We start from the raw sequence: 18,848 nt of genomic DNA on the forward strand, positions 1-18,848 counted from the left end.
GGAGTATGACTTGGAAATAAAGTGAGGACTATTTCATTGCAATTGTCCAAATAAGGCATGCAATTTTACACAAGAATTGAACTTTGAAAGGAACCACTGGAAGTACTGAGATCAAGTAGCATCTGAGGAGAGGGAAACAGTTAACATTTCATATCAGTTGTGCTGAAAGGTCATTAACCAAAGGTGTTAACTCTGATCTTCTCTTTCTGCTGATTCTGCTCAAACTGCTGCTGTTGCTATTTCAGATTTCCAGAATTAATAGTTCTTTTACTTTATTATTTTATTTTATTTTATTTAGAGATACTGCGGGGCAAAGGCCCTTCCAGCTCAATGAGTCGTGCTGCCCAGCAACCCACCAATTTAACGCCAGCCCAATCACAGGACAATTTACAAACAACAAGTAACTTACTAACCAGTATGTCTTTGGAATGCAGGAGGAAACCGGACAACCATACGCAGCTGGGAAGGAGTGTACCAAATTGATAATAGAGGATGCTGGAATTGAACTCCAGACTCCAGCTTTCTGAGCTATAATACAGTCACGCTAACCGCTATGCGACTGTGACGCCCCTATTTATTACTGAGCATTCCACCCCGCAGGCTAGTTCTTGCTGCTGGATAATCTACATCCTTGGTGTCACAGAGTTCGATTTCTCCAGTCATCATTGGCCTTATCCAAACACCACATCTCTGTAACACATTCCGTCTCTCCTCCAGCACAAAGAGCCATCTTTTGTGAGGAACCATTAACTCATTCATCGGCATGAAGCAGATATTCACATTTCTTCATAATTTGTTCTTATACAACATACATTTCCCACCAGAGAACAACATGCTGCACCTGTTCTCCAGAATTTTCCACTTGCCACTCCATTTTCAACCACTGTCAGCTTTCTTAAACTTTCTGATTGTTCACAGCCTCCTGTAGCATCTCAGTGACCTCATCCTCAGAGACCACAGATCTCTGTGACCTCATCTTCAGAGACTATAGACCTCTGTGACCATATCCTCAGAGACAACCAATCATTGTGACCTCACCCTCAGAGACCACAGATCTCTGTGACCTCACCCTCAGAGACCACAGATCTCTGTGACCTCATCTTCAGAGACCAGCGATGTCTGTGACCTCAAACTGAGTGACTGCCACCTCATGTGTTCTCAGCCTAATTCATAGACTACTGTGAACTCATAAGTGATCTTGACTTTCTGTAACTTCATCCTGAATGACTACGCCCCTCTTCGATCTTAACATGCATAGTCACAGTCCGCTTTGACCTTATCCTATGACCACAGCTCTTTGTGACATCATCGTGAGTGCTCATGATTATTTGTGACCTCAATCTGTGATGACCACAATCCTCTCTGACCTCTCCTTTTTGTGACCATAGCTCCCTCTAGTTCAAGTTCAACTTAATTATTATTCAACCATATACATCTATACAGCTAAACGAAATAACACTCCTCCAGAGCCATGGTGCAAAACACAATACGTACAGTCACACATAACACACAGCACGTATAGTTACAATAGCACATTCAGTCACAAAAACATTATGAGCACAAGTCCTTGAGTGGCGTGTCCTGCAGATTGATGGTGCATGGGATGTTGTCCTGGAGCCATGTTTCCGCACAAACAGGTACACAGCAGTTCCTCATCTCATGCTGGCTCAGCACACGAAGGCAGAAGAGCTTGTTTCACACTGGCTCTCTGCAGGAAAACCACCTCGTCTTCCACAGAGCGAACATGGGAGAGAAACACCAATGGGAGGGGCCAGCCCACAACCCAGTGCAGATTCCAGTGTGCCCACCATGCCTCTAGCAAGACAGCATAGTCCCCGCACCAACCAAGCGCACACAGCTCCCCCACCATTGGTCTCACCAATGAGCCAATGCACTGGACTTGCAGTATTTTCATATCACCAGTGTCTGAGAGGGCATCAAGAAAAACATGTAAGATGCACACTTGCACCATTTGTTTGATCCAGAGAGGCTGGAATCTCAAAGGACCACACCATTCAGGACAAACCCTCTTCATGTTATTACCATCAGGGAGGCGATACGGGAGCCTGAAGACCTTGTTCAATGTTTTTAGAACAGCTTCTTCTCCTCCACTGTCAGATTGCTGAACGGTCCACGAACCCGTGAACACAGCCTCGTTAATTATTTTGCACTTTTTTTTGCATTTGTAACATGCAATAATTTCTATGTTTTGTACGGCACTGCTGAACAAATTCCACGATGCGTGTCAGTGATAATAAATCTGATTCTGGTTTTGATTCAAATGGAAAATAAAATCTTGGGCAATGGAGAGAAGGTAAAGGGGTGGGACCACCTGGACTATGGAGAGCTGGCACATTTGATGGGGTGAACAGCTTTTCTGTGCTGTAATCTTTCTGTAAGCTGACCCTGCCTAACTTCACCCTGAATATTACAGTTCTGTTTCTTTACTCTGTGCAGCCCCAAATTTCAGTGAGCTGAGTGGCAGGGCTGCAAATGGATGCATTTGAACCCACTGCTCTATCACAGCTCACAGCTCTCTTTATCCTGCCGTGAGTGAACATGACTTTCGCCAACCTCACCGTGAATGGATTCAGCCCTCTGTGACCTCAGTACTTTTGTGCTCACCCCGATTGCACGTGACCCTGTGTGATGGCAGACCCTTGTGACTTCAGCTCCCAAAGAGCACATCCTACAAGCCATTCCCCTTTGTGGTGTCAAGTCCTTCTGTGGTTTTGAGATCAATCAGCAGGCAATCCTGATTTTATTGGGTTGATGACAAAGACAAAAGTAAAATGATTTTGAATTTACCTAATTAAACATCCCAGGCTAGTTCGCAGGAGAAATTATTAATAAAACAATGAGCGGTCCAAAAATAATGTTATCTTGCTCAGAGAGTATCCAATTATTCAGAGAATGGTGAGCTACAAATTGCTGCCAAAAAATGTAAATCAAAGACAGTTATCCCAAAGAATCAATGGTATTAGAGCTAAAATCAGTGAAGTGGATATCTGTTAATTACAGAGTGTTTGTTTCTGAATCTTACACCAAACTATATAAACTCGTGCTTCTTATTTATTTGTAAGAAGTCTTTCGGTAGACTTTTGTCCAATATATGTTATCAAGGATTTCCATCATCCAGGCCATGCTCTCTTCTCACTACTTCCATCAGGCAGGCTGCTTAGGTCCCAAACCACCAGATTCAGAAACAGTTACTACCCTACAACAATCAGGCTCCTGAACCAACGTGGATAATTTCACTTACCTCAACTCTGAACTGATTCCACAACCTGTAAATTCACCTTCAAGGACTTTACAGCTCACGCACTCAGTATTATTTATTTACTTATTCAATGTCTTTATCCTATTTTGTTATGTACAGTTTTTCATAAATTCTATTGCATTTCTTTATTTTCCCGTAAATGCCTGCTGGAAAATAAATTTCAACGGTGACATAGATGTATTTTGGTGCAGGTTTCATGAAAAACTCTCGATGGTGCTCTGATGTGCTAGATTTGTTGGACTCATGTTTTCCTGATCTTGAACACCTAAGGTCAAATGCCATCCATTTTATTTACCTAAGGAGTCCTCCTCCATAATCCTGACTGTAGTTTTACAGACACCAGTTGCCGACTATAATGAAGAGTTTGAGATACTGCATGATCCCTTCACCAAAAAAAAATGCGTCCAACCAGACACATTTCAGATCATAGTTGAGGACTTGAACCAGACTTATTTGAAGAAAACCCTACCCAATTACCATAAGTATTTTACCTGTAGCACCAGAGGTCCCAGCACACTAGACCACTAAGATAAGGAATTTCTACCGTTCTGGGCCATGTTCAAAGACTAATTTCTGGATCTGAATGAATACAAATGGTTGTCATGGACTTTATTAGAACAGCTGTAGACGAGTGGGTCCCCGCAAAACCACTCAGTCTTCTCCAACCCAAAGCTCTGGATGAACCATGAGACCCACAATCTGCTGAGAGCCAAATCAGAGGCATTTAAATCTGGTGACTAGAAGGTTACAAGAGGTGCAAGTATGATCTCTAAAACCATCTCACGGATGAAGTGATGATTTTGGACCAAGACTTGAATCAACGAAGGATGCTCGACAGTTGTGGCAGGGCATGAGTACTATCATAGGGTACTGTAATTGCTGAAAGTGTACAGAATTCACAGCCACTGACATTGAGTTGGGGTTCACTTTAGCGGGCTGGTCTGGTGCGATGACTTATTTATGTAAAGTACGTTTACTACGCTTTGTGTTCCGTGTTTGTTGTACAATAAGTGAACTGTCTCAGTTTTTTGGAAGCATAAAATGCCTCCGCCACTTTATTTGTGAAAACCTACATTGGTGACCCCAATGCTTTAGGACAATCCCGGGGCTATTGAACATGTCGGTTATTGAAATGGAGTCACTTTGAAACTGCTGGAGTTTTCCGAACAAAATGCCATTGCTTGGGTTATACAATCCAAGGCCAAATTACCACTGCGAGAAATCTTCCTCAACAGTACCAAATATTTCTATGTACATTGTTTAACAGCTCCATGGCTGTGAGAGTGGTGAGTTTACTAGAACACCCGTCTGAACACAATAAATACCGATAGCTGAAAACTCAGCTTTTACAGACTTCTGGACTATCGGAGTCTGAGCGCTCTCCTTACCCAGTCTCAGCAATGCTAAGCTGTCGGAGCTGATGAACCACATGTTGTTTCTCCTAGGAAATCACCATCCTTGCTTCATTTTTAAAGAACTCTTCATGCCTGATCAAGTTCACATTGCCCTCACTAATTAACCATGAATGACGAAAGGGAGCTTGCTAAAATGACTGACAGTCTAGTCTGTGGTATATCATTCCTCCTCCTTTCACTACCTCAATAAGCCTAGTCAGCAAGGCCCCCAACAAAAGGACGCTCGTGGCTGCAAAACAGACGATACCTGGACTGTGTTTTTACCACACTCGCTTTGGTACGAGCGCTAGGAAGTGCTGACCGCCTTGCATCTTTGACAGTGCCATCACATCAGGACACCATGGGTTCCAGCTGCCAGGGTCGTCTATAGTTCATTACGGACACCCTTTCAGGGCGACGCTTCCAATGTGACATGGGTGCTCAAGTGATTGTGATGCTGGCATCGCCTATTGATGAGAAGGCAAAGAGCGACAAGACCTCGCTAGAGGCCGCCAACGCCAGCAGGATCCAGACCTACAGGGTACGACAAGTGATGCTCTACATCAGTGGGTGAAGTTACACATGGGACTGGCTGAAGTGACTAGGCCCCTGCTCAGTGCAGATTTCCTGCATGCCCAAGGACTGTTAGTCAATCTTAAGAACCGCCAGCTTGTGGACGTCAAGGACTTTGGGTCGTTACCCTGCTCCCCCAGTAAGTTCCCCACAACAATTCTCTCAAGTTCTTGCACCACTGCATGTGAGTTTACTCGACTGCTGGGTGAATTCCCAAACATCACCAAGTCCATATTCTCCTCTACAGTTACAAAACATGAGTTTAAGCATCACATTCCTACAACCAGTCCATGCCCACACATGCAGACTGGACCCAGAAAAGCTGGCAACTTTGAAAGCTGAGTTTCCCAACATGGAAAGACTTGGAATTGGATATCGGTCAAATAGCCCCTGGGCTTCACCCTTCCATATGGTCCCTGTCCAGTGGTGGTTGCCACCCATGTGGTGATTACTGATTCCCTAACAAAGCCACCACCCCATATCATTACCAAGTTTCATGCATCCAGGACTTTTTGCCGCAATTAGCTGGAAAGTTAATTTTTTCCAAAGTTGATCTAGTTAGAGGCTATGATCAAGTGCCTGTATGCTCAGAAGACATTCCTAAAATGGCTGTGATAACCCTGTTTGGCATCTTTGAGTTTCAGTGCATGCCGTTTGGCCTGAAAAATGCAGCACAGACTTTCCAATGGCTGATGAACTCCAGATTAAAAGACTTAGGTGTTCTTTTCTTTTTTAAATCTGGATGACATAATGGTCATCAGTGCATCCATATCTCATCTCTGCACACTTTTCGAATGCTAAAGCAAACACCGGTTCATTATTAATCCTGCTAAATGCCAGTTTAGGTTGTCAACCATTGACTTTCTTGGCCATCACATCTCCTCAGAAGCTGCCAGAATCCTCCCATCAAAAGTAGCCACGGATTTCCCACCACCCTGCACTACTAAGAGACAACAAGAGTTTTTAGGCATGGTGAATTTCTATCACCACTTCATTCCACGAGCTGCTGGACTTATGCGCAACCTGTATTGTACACTTAAAGGCAATACCCTTAATCACGTGCTTGACTGGTCAGCAAACATGATCAGGGCACTTGAAGGTACCAAACAAGCTCTTTCCAAAGTGACCCTACTGGCGCACCTATGGCCATTTCTACTGGTGCCTCAGCCGATGCTGTGGGTGCTGTGGACAGACAGTTGGTCAGAGGCGTGTGGCAGCCATTCACCTTCTTCAGCTCCACTCCTCACCCCCCGAAAGGAAGTACAACACGTTTGACCGTGAGCTTCTCAGTCTCTAGCTGGCTGTCCGCCATTTTCGTTTCCTTCTACAGGGTCGCCATTCCACAGTGTTCATTGACCACAAACCCTTTGTGCACGTGATGGCCAAAATCTCTGATGCTTTGACTGCACAGCAACACCAACTGCCCTACATATCAGAGTTCACAGATGATGTTTGAGTGCTTCGGGCCAAGATGGCACCTGCGTACAGTGCTCCTTGGGTTGCCATCTTCTGGATAGATCATGAAACCCTATAGTTTACTTCTTTTATGTTTTTACGTTTGTTTTTCATCTTTGATGTGATTCTGGGACCGCTGGAGCCTGAGATGTGCATTTTGGACATTGTTGGGTGTTTCAGTTCCCTGTCGTCCACAGGAGGATTCCAGGAGGCTGAGGCAGTGTGCGGGAACCTCGTGGTGAGAAAGCTGATGTTCGACTCCATTTCGCTGACAACTACCATTATTCGCCGATTAAAGTGACGAGTGAAATTGAAATGCCGGCTGCCTGCCTTTTTGTTGCTTGGGGATCGCTCTACTGCCAGAGAGCAGAGATTGCCTTCTTATCGCTGGTGAGATCGCTCTGCTACGGAGGGGGGAGACTGACTTTTTATCACTTTGAGATTACTCTGCTACAGAGGGGGGAGACTGTCTTTTATTGCTGGTGAGATCACTCTGCTGCAGAGAGGGGAGACTGTCTTTTATCGCTGGTGAGATCGCTCTGCTACAGAGGGGGGAGACTGTTTGCCCTGGTTTTCTGCGGTTTGGATGTGTACTTGGACTGTGGACTTTATTTCAGTCTTACAGTTTTTTGTATTCTATTTTCCTTGCCTGACCTTTCTCGTTTTTTTGTGTGCAAGGGAGTGGGATTTTGGGGGTCAAGGTGCCTGTTCCATTTTAGTTCTTTTTTTGTGTGGGGAGGAGGGATTTGGGGGTTGATGATCGGACTGTCTTTCTCTTATTTCTTGGTTTTGTGGCTATCTGGAGAGGAAAAATTTCAGAGTTGTATATTTTGATAATAAGTGGATCTTTGAACCTTTGATGTGCAACATATCAAGGGGAAAGATAATGCTGTGGCTCATTGCCTCTCACGGCCAGTCACTGAGGCAGTACACATAGGGGTTGACTATGCCGGCATGGTAGTTGGCCTCTGGAGGTCCAGGCTTACCGAACAGCAATCACTGGCATGCTTTTGACTGACATTAAGTTTGGGGAAGCTGGGATTCCTCTCCTGTGCGATGTCTCAACTGGTCGCCCTCACCCCATATTAGCCACAAACTGGAGGCGGAGTGACTCCATACGTGGCCTCTCGCATCGGGGCCAGAAGGCCTCACAGAAACTGGTTCCACTGAAGTCTCTGCGGCACGGCCTCAGGACGGACATGCGTGATCGGACTGCAGCCTGCTTGGAGTGCCAGTGGGCAAAAAGTAACCGTCACGGCCAGGTGCCATTGGCACCTTTTGAGGCCCCTGTGTGATGGTTTGACATTGTTGGTCCTCTTCCCTGCAGTTCCACACACCTCCTTACCACGGTGGACTGTACCACCAGGTGGCCAGAGTTCGTCCGTCTAGGATCAACAGCAGCCATGGATGTGCCAGTAGTGTTCATCAGCACCTGGGTCACTTGGCTTGGCATCCTATCTGATATTTCCTCTGATCGCGGCGGCAGTGGCCCAGAACCTGGCATTAGGGTACATCAAACCACGGTGTATCACCTGCAGTCCAATGGCCCATGCAAGAGGTTTCACAGCTCCTTAAAGGCTGCTGTGAGGGCTCCCCTAATGGATCAGTGTCGGCATGATCGTCTCCCGTGGGCCCTGCTGAGGCTCAGAATGGCTCAAAAGAGGACCTGCAGTTGTCTGTGGCTGAATGGTACACAGGCATTTGTTATGAGTGCCAGGAGATTTTATTCCTGACTGCCTGGTCGATCTTTCAACAGCTTTCCACCCTCCTAAGTAATCTCAATTCCTTTTCACCTGTTCCTACCTCCCATCATGGCGTCCAGCACTCTCGGGTTCCTGTTGTCCTACATTCTGCCTCATTTGTTTTCATCCACCATGATGCACACCATCCTCCCCTTAGGTCCGCTAACAATGTTTCGTTGCACGTTTTGGAATGGAGAGAAAATACTTCTATCATATATAAGAAGGGTATGCCATCACTCCTCCAGTCGAGCCAGAGGCCCCTGCCCATTGAACATAAGACCCAAGCCAGGCCACTCGTCCGAGTTCTGGACAGTTTCTCAATGCCGGTTTTAGTGCATTCTGGGATTCTTGGTGGGGGAGGGGAGGTGCCTGTGTAGGCTAATGTAATTGGTGGAAACATACATAATTCACGGCCACAGACATTGAGTTGGGATTCACTTTAGGAGGCTGTCCTGAAGCGATGCCAAAATTGCGTAAAGTACTGTTACCGTGTTTTGTGTTCCGCATTTGGAGTACAGTACATGAGTTGTTAGGGTTTTTCTTAAACATAAAATATCTCCACTGCTTTATTTGTGAAAACCTGCCCTATCACCTCTTGTAAAATTAAACTAAGTGACATACGAGACAACAGGACTTCACTCCCAGATGAGCTCAGTGCCTTCTCTGCTCTTTGACTGTCAAAACACGGAGGAACCATCACGCACTCCCACAGCCGCCAGTGATCCTGTGATTCCAGTCTCGGAGACTGACATGTGAGCAGCCTTCCTGTGTGAGTACCCATGCCTAAGAAGAACGTGGCAGCCTGCCTCAATGATTATCATCCAGTAGCACTTACATCCACAGTGATGAAGTGTTTTGAGAGGTTGACGATGAAACATATCAAACCCTGCCTGAAAAACGACTTGGATCCGCTCCAAAATGCTTGCCAGAACAACAGATCCACAGCAGATGCCATCTCGTTGGCTCTTCACTCATCCCTGGAACATCTGGACAGCAAAGATGCATACATCAGGATGCTCTTCATCGACTACAGCTCAGTATTCAATATCATCATCCCCTCAAAACGAGTCAATAAGCTTCAAGAGCTTGGCCTCAATATCTCCTTGTGCCTCGATTCCCCCATTCAGTTCAGATTGGCAACAACATCTCCCTGATCTCTATCAGCACAGGTCCACCACAAGGCTATATACTTAGACCCCATTCTACTTGCTTTACACTTATGACTGTGTGGCTAAGCTCAGCTCCAATGTCATATTCAAGTTTACTTAACAGCACCACTGTCATTGGCCGAATCAAAGGTGGTGACAAATCACTTACAGGAGGGAGATTAAAATCTGGCTGAGTGATGCCGTAACAACAACCTCTTACTCAATGTCAGCAAGACCAAGGACAAGATTATTGACTTCAGGAGGAGGAAACCAGAGGTCCGTGAGCCAGTCCTCATTGGAGGATCAGAGGAGGAGAGGGTCAGCAATTTTAAAGCCCTTGCTGTTATTATTTCAGAGGACCTGTCCTGGGCCCAGATCTAAGTTCAGTTATGAAGAAAGCACAGCAGCACCTCTGCTTTCTTAGCAGATATTGTAGATTCAGCATGACATCTGAAACTATGACAAACTTCTATCGACAGGTGGTGGAGAGTATATTGGCTGGTTGTATCACAGCCTTGTATGGAAACACCAATGTCCTTGAATGAAAAGCCCTACAAAAAGTAGTGGATATGGCCCAGTCCATCGTGGCTAAAGCACCCCCCCCCCCACCGCCATTGAGTACATCTACATGTAGTGTTGTCGCAGGAAAGCAGTACCCACCATCGGAGACCCCCACCACCCAAGGACGTGCTCTCTTCTCACTGCTGCCATCAGGAAGAAGGTACAGGAGTGTCAGGACTCACACCACCAGGTTCAGGAACAGTTACTACCCCACAACCATCTGGCATTTGAACCAAAGAAGGTAACTTCACTCAACTTCACTCGCCCCATCACTGAAATGTTCCCACAACCTATGGGCTCACTTTCAAAGTCTCCTCATCTCCTGTTCTTGATATTTATTATTATTGTTGTTATTATTATTATTTATTTATTTTCATATTTGCTCAGTTTGTTTTTCATTGATCCTATTATGATGTTTATTCTATTATGGATTTAATGAACATGCCTGCAAGAAAATGAACCTGAACGGTGCATGGTGACATATATGTACTTCGAGAATAAATTTACTTTGAAGTTCAGTATTCAAAGCAAGTTCATCCCTTTGAACGCGACTTAGCACAAACTTTACATAAATACCGTCCTCAAAATCAGTTTCTCCCTAAAGCAGGGGTTATTCTAAATCATTGTCCCTGCTGTTAGTTTTCCTATGTGCACCAGGGATTCAGTTACTTTTGAAGTAAAGGCCCTTTGTTGATTCAGTCCTTGAAGTACTGATGCCTTTTTATCTGGCTGTGTTTGATTTCATCCTCTCAGTATTAACCCCACTCCCTCCCACTACATCTTCAGCGGCACCACCTCTATATTAATCTTATTACTTTCCACTGTGGCCTTAGCTGCTCCTCCACATTACCTCTACACTCAGTGGCCACTTTATTAGGTACACATGTACACCTGTTCATCAATAAATGCATCTAATCAGCCAATTACGTGGCAGCAGCTCAACGCATAAAAGAATGCAGACACAGTCAAGAGGTTCAGTTCCTGTTCAGATGAAACATCAAAATGGGGAAGAAATGTGATCTAAGTGACTTTGACAGTGGAATGATGATTTTTGGGGCCAGTGGAACGGTACGAGTATTTCAGAAACTGCTAATCTCTTGGGATTTTCACTCACGACAGTCTCTAGAGTTTACAGAGAATGGCGCAAAGGAAACATCCAGTGAATGGCCATAACGTGGGCAAAAATGCCTTGTTAATGAGTGAGGTCAGAGGGGAATGGCCAGACTGATTCAAAGTGACAGGAAGGTGACAGTAACTCAAATAAAACTGACAGTAACTCAAATAACCACACGTTACAACAGAGGTGTGCAGAAGAGCATCTCTGAACCCACAGTATGTCGAACCTTGAAGTGGGTGGGCTGCAGCAGCAGAAGACAATAAAGATACACACAGAGGCTTCTTTATTAGGTACAGGAGGTGCCTGATAAAGTGGCCACTGAGTGCATATAATCCTTGTTAAATTTTATTAGAGTTTGAAACTAGTTTTTCATGAAACCAATTCATTGGGACTTGAGAGGCCATTTGGCTAAGTTGTAGTGGAAAATCAGACGTACTGGTAGATAAACAATGACAAATTATTTTTTAAAAAGTCACATATATTCTAGACAAGTAACTATTCCATAGTGCAGTAGATATCCCTAGGGGAGAACAGCTCTCTAAAGCTAAAGAAGATTAAAATAGCATTTGATTCGAAAAGAAGAAGAATGTTAGTGATTTTTAAAGTCAGAAAAAAGATGGCCAAAATGAATGAAAGGTAAAGGTGTGGGTGCAATAATTCCTACAACTAGAAAGAGCAAAATAGAAAAAAAATCCAGCTTCATTAAGAAGCAAATGCTGAAACAATATATTGGAAAATGAAGAAAAATGGTGAGACATTAAACAATTTTTTTTATTTCTGTGTTCAGTGTGGAGACACAATAAATTTAAGAGGCTAATGACAAAGCAATTTGTAGCTGTGAATAAAGGAGCCATACAAATAGGTGGACTAGTGGCCAATAAGTATATCGGACCTGACAACCCACAGTCTAGGGATCTGAAAGAGGCCCTGCTTGATGTAAAGGGGAGATAGCCTGCAGGAAGACGTGAAGGGAAAGGTTTTGCAGGAGCTCGCAAGTGAGAGGTTGATGGGCAGACAGAACCATGCAGTGGAGGGAGGGACAGAGATAGTGAGAGAGGCTGGGAGTCAACGGAGACAACAACAAAGAACATGTAGATTACAGAATCTGATGGAAAGGGAAGGCAAACAGCAAATCCAGGTAAGGGGTGATGCTGGAGGTCAGGCAGTATCAATGGAAATTGAATAGACTGCACGTCAGTGCTGAAGAAGGGTCTCGGCCCGAAACGTTGACTATCTCCATAGACGCCGCCTGACCTGCTGAGTCCCTCCAGCATTTTGTGAGGTGTCACTTTGGAGCACCACCATCTGCACGTGGCTCACCAAGTCACCTGTCACTTTGAGTTAGAAATATATATACTGCTGGCCCTTCATGCCTTCTGGCTCTGAATCCCAGAATTTCCTAACCAACAGCACTGTGGAAATTCCAGAAGGTCTGTAGCAGTTTGTGAAGTCAAAGTATGTAGACAACACCATAGACTACCCTGAGATTCATTTTCTGGCAGACATTGACAGGAAAATAAAGAAATGCAATAGAATTTATGAAAAACTATACATAAATAAAGACCTGACAAACAACCAATGTGAAAAATAAGACAAATAGAAAAAGTAAATAATACTAAGGACATGAGTCAGACAGTCTTTGAAAGTGAGTCTGTAGACTGTGGAATCAGTTCAGAGTTGAGGTGAGTGAAGCTATACACACTGGTTCAGAAGCCTGGTGGTTTTAGGGTAATAACTGTTCTTGAACCTGCTGGCATGGGACCTGTGGATCCCGTACTTCCTGCCCGCTGGTGGTAGCGCTCACCACCATTTTGTTCTAGGACAATTAGGGGTGGGCCGAAATGCTAGCCTTGTCAGCGATGCACAGATCGCAAACGTGACAGAAGAAAACGGGCTGCATTAGCATTAATTGAAAGAAACGGTTCAGCTTATTCTTCTCCAGTGACAAGTAGGGACAGTTTTAATCATGTGGAACGTGTAAATGTCAGACTGCTGGACAATGTATATTGGATACTATAGGTGCAGCCCTGAACCTGGATTAAGGAACACAGGCCTAGAAAATGGTCAAGTACAATGTCAGGGAAACTAACAAAATCCATGGGCGTCATTATCACACATATCTTTCGGATAGTTAGTGACAAGCGTCAGCATCAGATGGTGTTCCGGGTACTAATTTTCCTGTAGTCTAGTGAAGCTTAATATCCAGAGCAAAAGAATGCTTAGAATTCACCTTAGAAATCAACCAGTTCTGTCTGAATCACAATGACAATGTTCACTCACAGGAAAACCAGCTATTAATCATCAAAGCATGAACTGAGTGTTACTTCAAGGGTGAATAAATACAGATACCAAAAACACCATGTAAATGAAGAGGTGCAAGCAACAAATGCAATAAGTAATTTATAATTTTAAAAGCATTACATATTTACGTATATACTGGTGTGGATGTGGAGAATGTACCTCATATAATTGTGTGTGTGTGTGTGTGTGTGTGTGTGTGTGTGTGTGTGTGTGTGTGTGTGTGTGTGTGTGTGTGTGTGTGTGTGTGTGTGTGTGTGTGTGTGTGTGTGTGTGTGTGTGTGTGTGTGTGTGTGTGTGTGTACACTAGGATTTATATTAGTACAACACAACACAACTCTACAAAATAAACCTCGGGTGGACTTGGCTCCTGGACACCACACCCCCAGATGATTTGGTAGGTTGTCTGTCAAAATTAAGTGGCTACCCGTGCAGGATAAAAATTCGGTAAAAAGAAGTGTGGCTTCATGGTAGTAAGATCAGAAAAAAAGAAGTGCTTGGGAATATGGGGAAACCATGCTTAATGTTAATTGTCAGAAGAGGGTTGGATGTAAACACAAATTGGGAAATATTGCGTAGCTGTGTGTAAAGAGCAGGAGGACTAATTGGAAGGCTGCTTCAAGTAAAGGGCTCAGTGAGTTGATGATCTTAAAGCCACTTAGTCTGATTCAATTTATGTAAAATTAAATGTGCTTAAAAAGAAAGTTTGCAGATCTTTTCAAAGGTGGCATTGTGAGACAGCTAGTAAGTTAGTAAATACAATTTTACGATGGATTGGACTTATCCTGTTTTCTGCATCTACTGAAAGGGAGAAACAGCTGTCACATTTAGTCTTATGCAGAGCTAAGAAATTTAGAGAACTGCCCAAGCATATAAAATAATTCACTTCTCGATGTTAGGATAATAAACAGAGGCAGAAACTGCTGTGCTTATGAAGTAAATTGCTGTATAAAATATGAATTTTATGGATTAGTTTTGGATCTATTCAGAAGATAGTTTCTCATACAGATGGTGGTGCATTTACACCGCTCTTAACTGTATCAGGTGCACCTTCCCTCTTCCAGTGAACACACTTATTTCTGCATGTACTACTTACAAAACTATAAATTATTCATCAACTTTGTAAGTTGCATTTTCATTCTTTTACATAGCCTTTTGTGGCCACAGGTGCTTGATTACCTATTGCCGATCATGGATATTTTGAAAAGAAAATATAGAAGTCCACCTTACAATGTAATGTTTGAGACGCTTGTTGTATTCAGTGTAGGTCAGTGTCCATAAACATTCCAAAGTACACAGAACATAACATACATTACCTGATAGAGAACCTCCATCATTTTAAGACAAATATCTGTGATCAATGCTGGTAGTTCATTACAGACTCACTATTTTCCGTGGGATTTTGCTGTACTCAAAATGCCACTTTCTATTCCAGGGGATGAAAGGAAACCAGTATTTTCTCACCTAAATTAAACAGGTTAGGAAACATTAATGAGCAGCACTGTGTCTGAATCAGGAAGAGAGCAAGAATTTCAATGTCAAATTCGATACAGAAAGTCAAAAGAAGACAGGAGTAATAAGACTGGACTCGACGAAAAAATTAAGTCACTAAAAATTAAAGGTTTTCAATAATCTTTTTTTCTTTAAGAATTCCAAGCCATTAAAACTGAAGGAATAAAACTTAAACTTAGTTGACAGTGCCATGAGGGTACTTACTTACTGTCTGTTACACCACTGGCGTTTCGGGCAGCAATGAAGATCCTCCGCTTCTGGCGGTGTTCAGATCCTTCATCGTGTCAGTAGCTTCCCCTCAGTTTTCACCACTGTCAGTCACACATATCCTGGGAGGAGGCTCAGGAATACCATCACACTCAGATGTAGAAGGATTCTTCACTGTTGTTTCCATAACAATTTTGCTTCACCAGTCAGGGTTCAGCTGAACTACTGAAGCTGGAGGACCAGTGGATCACTCTGAGTCTGGCCTCTAACCTTTGACCTGTTGGTATGGGTGACCCTACCAGCAGTCCGAACATAGTGCCCTGACACCAGCCGCATTCCTCTCCGGTCACTGAAGCATGCAAGCCTCCAAACTGTGACAAATTTGTGGTCCTCTAGGAGTCCAGAGAGGGTACTTGAGAGTAACTAAAAGAGGAAGAATGATTTTGTAGGAAATTGTGTTCTATAAAAATTAGTAAAAGTCTAGTCTGGTTAATTATTGCCCTATTAGTCTGCTCTCAAAGTGAAGGGGGATTTTGTCAACAGTGCTATTAGGCAACAAGAATTCACCAACAGTTAGCTCAACAATGCCTGATTTGTGTTATTTCAGGATTGTTCAAATCCAAATCTCAGCAAAGCCTGACAGCACCAGCGGCCTGATTTAACCCTGGCCACAGGTGCATTCTGCCTGGAATTTGCACGTTACCTCTGTGACCTCACGGGTTTCCTCTGGGTGCTCCAGTTTCCTCCCACGTCTCATAGACGTGGAAACTGGTAGGTTGAGAGGCTGCTGTAACTTACCCCGAGTGTGTTGGTGAGCGATGGAGTCTGGGAGGAATGGATGAGAATGTGAGGGGAATAAAAAACAAGATGAATATAGATCAGTGTAAATGAGGGGTTAGTGGTTGGTGTGGACCCAGTTTCTGTACGACTATGACTCTATGTGACTCCAACATGGACAAAAGATCTGAATTTCAGAACTGTGATTGATAGCCAGAGAAGGTACTGATTTAGCACCAAGGGATCATAGTGAAGATTAAAATCCATGGAGATTAGGAAGACATATTTAACTTTACATTGCATAAAGGAAGTTTGTTATGTTTGATGGGAGCGAAGTCACCGCACTTTCAGGTGTTCCTGAGGGAAGAATGAGACCCAGGCACCCTCAGTCACCTTATCAGCTCAATCCATCCCAAGTGAGCAGTGTCTGTGGGTGATTGGATAATGTTCTCAAACGTGTACAGCTCCTCAGATATTGCTAGCCCAAATGTTATTTCAGCTTCTAATTCTGGCCCATTACATTAGCATTTTGTTCAACAGCAATGCATTCAGCATTGACTTAGACAAATGTAGAAGTTCAGTATAAAGTGTTTTTAATGCTTTTTTAGAACCTACTATTAATGAGGCACGGAAGGAGTCCATTTAGCCCATTGTACTGGTGCCAAACCTTTGTAAGAGGTTTTTAATTAGACACTCTCTCACTTAGCTTCCTCACATAGGGAAGTGGTGATAGTAACTTAGATTATTAGCAAATTACTTATATGTCACTTTTCCATGATGTATTTTTGCAAGATAAAAGATTAATCCCCAGTGAGATTTATTACTGTTTGTAAGATCAATGGGTGATACCGATTCGCTCCTGGTAGATTCAAACTTAAAGTAAAATTTGAGTGAGAATAACAGAAACAGCAGAGTTTGTTTCTGCCTTTTTGAAGTTTAGTGTTTTGCTTTTTGCAACTCTGCACATCCCTTTTGTCTTTCCGATTTCTTATTAGATTCAGGAAAATTTCACATCCCAGCAGAGAGATAAAAAGAAACATTGGATACTGGAGGTGGTTAAACTCAGCATGAATCCAATTTCTGGTTGACACTGATCTCCTTTGGGATAATTGGATCGCCAAAAGTCCCGTGACCTTATGCATTCTTTTTGGAATTTTTTTAGACCAAAGTAGCAGATGTTGGTTTTGTTCCCTTTGAGAATATATTTCCATGGATTTATACTAGTGTGTCAAAGAGGAGCCAGCAGAGTCACAGGAACACTATTCATCAAAGATCATTTCAAAGAAATTTCCTTCTGTACCCAGAGCACCTGAGTGTGAAATATACAGAGGAGTGGGTAAAAACTGTTGCTAATGTATTGGGAATGCTGGATTTGTATCTTTGTCCCTGATGCAGCTCGGAGTCTCTGGCTGCAGACATGGTTCTCTCGATGCAAAGGGCTGTTCTCGGTAATCAAGCAGCACTATTACCCATCATTATTGGTCACCATGAAACTCAGGATGCAATATTGTGAGGTTAGGTAAATCAGAACGGTGAGGCTCATCATTAGTGAACATAATGACAGTATTTGCATTGTGCAATAGGTAACAAGCAGCACTTTACCTCTGTCTACCACAGCAGAACCAGGCATTTGACCAGCTCCAAATAATTGGATGAAATTTTCAAAATACAATCTATTTCCTTGTGTTTCAGAAGCATGATGAAATGTTTAATAACTCTGTGGACTGCTCCCTCATTATCTCTCTCATGTTCGCTCAGCCTCGTTTATCAACTGCTTGAAAGATTACACCCTGTCCCTGGGTAGGATGTAAATAAAATTCAGATCACTTCCCAGAAGCAGCTAAGCAAATGAATGTTGGAGTTAAAGAGTCATAATCTGGGGGAAAAGGTCCTTCAGCCCCGAGACCATACCTTCAAATTCCCACCTGCACTAATCCTTCACTCATTCCGTTTCATTCTCCCGACATTCCCAAGAACTCTCCCCAGATTTCTACCGCTCAGTTACGTACTTGTGGAAGTTTACCAACCAGCATGTCCATTGGGTGTAGGAGCAAGCCAGAGGAGGTTGAAGAACCCCGCATGGTCACAGGGAGAATATTCAATCTCCACACACCAGCACGACAGGTCAGAATTGAACCCAGCCAGAGGCTGCAGGGCACGTTAGTTACCAGGCGTCTGTCCTTTGGCTCAGCAACGAAAGCAAGTTGCTGTTAACCAAAAACATGCTTTAAAAAACTACTGAGGAAGAGCAAGTTAGCTATGTGCATTGAAATCCCAAATGCTTCACTTAGGAGTATGAAAAATGTCAGTCTTCCTCTTCACCTGGCCAGTCATTTTTTCTACCTTTTCTACATTAGCGGGTGATAGCATTATCTCTTTATACCTTTCCATCTCATTCCTTCCCATTTACTCTCCCTCTCTGTCTTGCCTTCACTATTTTTCTCTTTCTCTCTCACTTTCTCTACTTCTGTCCACCCCCAACAGATCTCTCGTGTAAAGAACCAGGAGATGCTGGAAACCGTAAGCAGAAACGGAAAACATAGGACCTGACTCATGACCTTAGCTTCTCCTTCCACTGATGCTGCCGGACCCGAGGGTTTCCAGCACATCTTGACCTTGTCAGCAGATAGCTAGCCTGAGTCATATGCAGATCCTTTGCTAGTTATCTAAGCATGCCAAGATTCCCCCGTTGAAGTAAAAAAAACACACATACTCATTCACTTAATGAACGTATTGCTGCTAAACAATCCGGTTTTGTTTATAGCTTTCTTTGACACAGATGTA

At 43.5% G+C, this 18,848-nt stretch overlaps 1 protein-coding gene across 5 annotated transcripts in view; it reads left to right on the forward strand.

Moving 5' to 3' along the window:
• The window catches only part of LOC140715275 (catenin alpha-3-like), a 1,577,100-nt gene that overhangs the window by 1,542,544 nt on the left and 15,708 nt on the right, over positions 1-18,848 (forward strand). The window lies entirely within an intron of this gene.

This window comes from Hemitrygon akajei, chromosome 23 (assembly GCF_048418815.1).
Source record: "Hemitrygon akajei chromosome 23, sHemAka1.3, whole genome shotgun sequence".
In the NCBI taxonomy this organism is placed as follows: Eukaryota; Metazoa; Chordata; class Chondrichthyes; order Myliobatiformes; family Dasyatidae; genus Hemitrygon; species Hemitrygon akajei.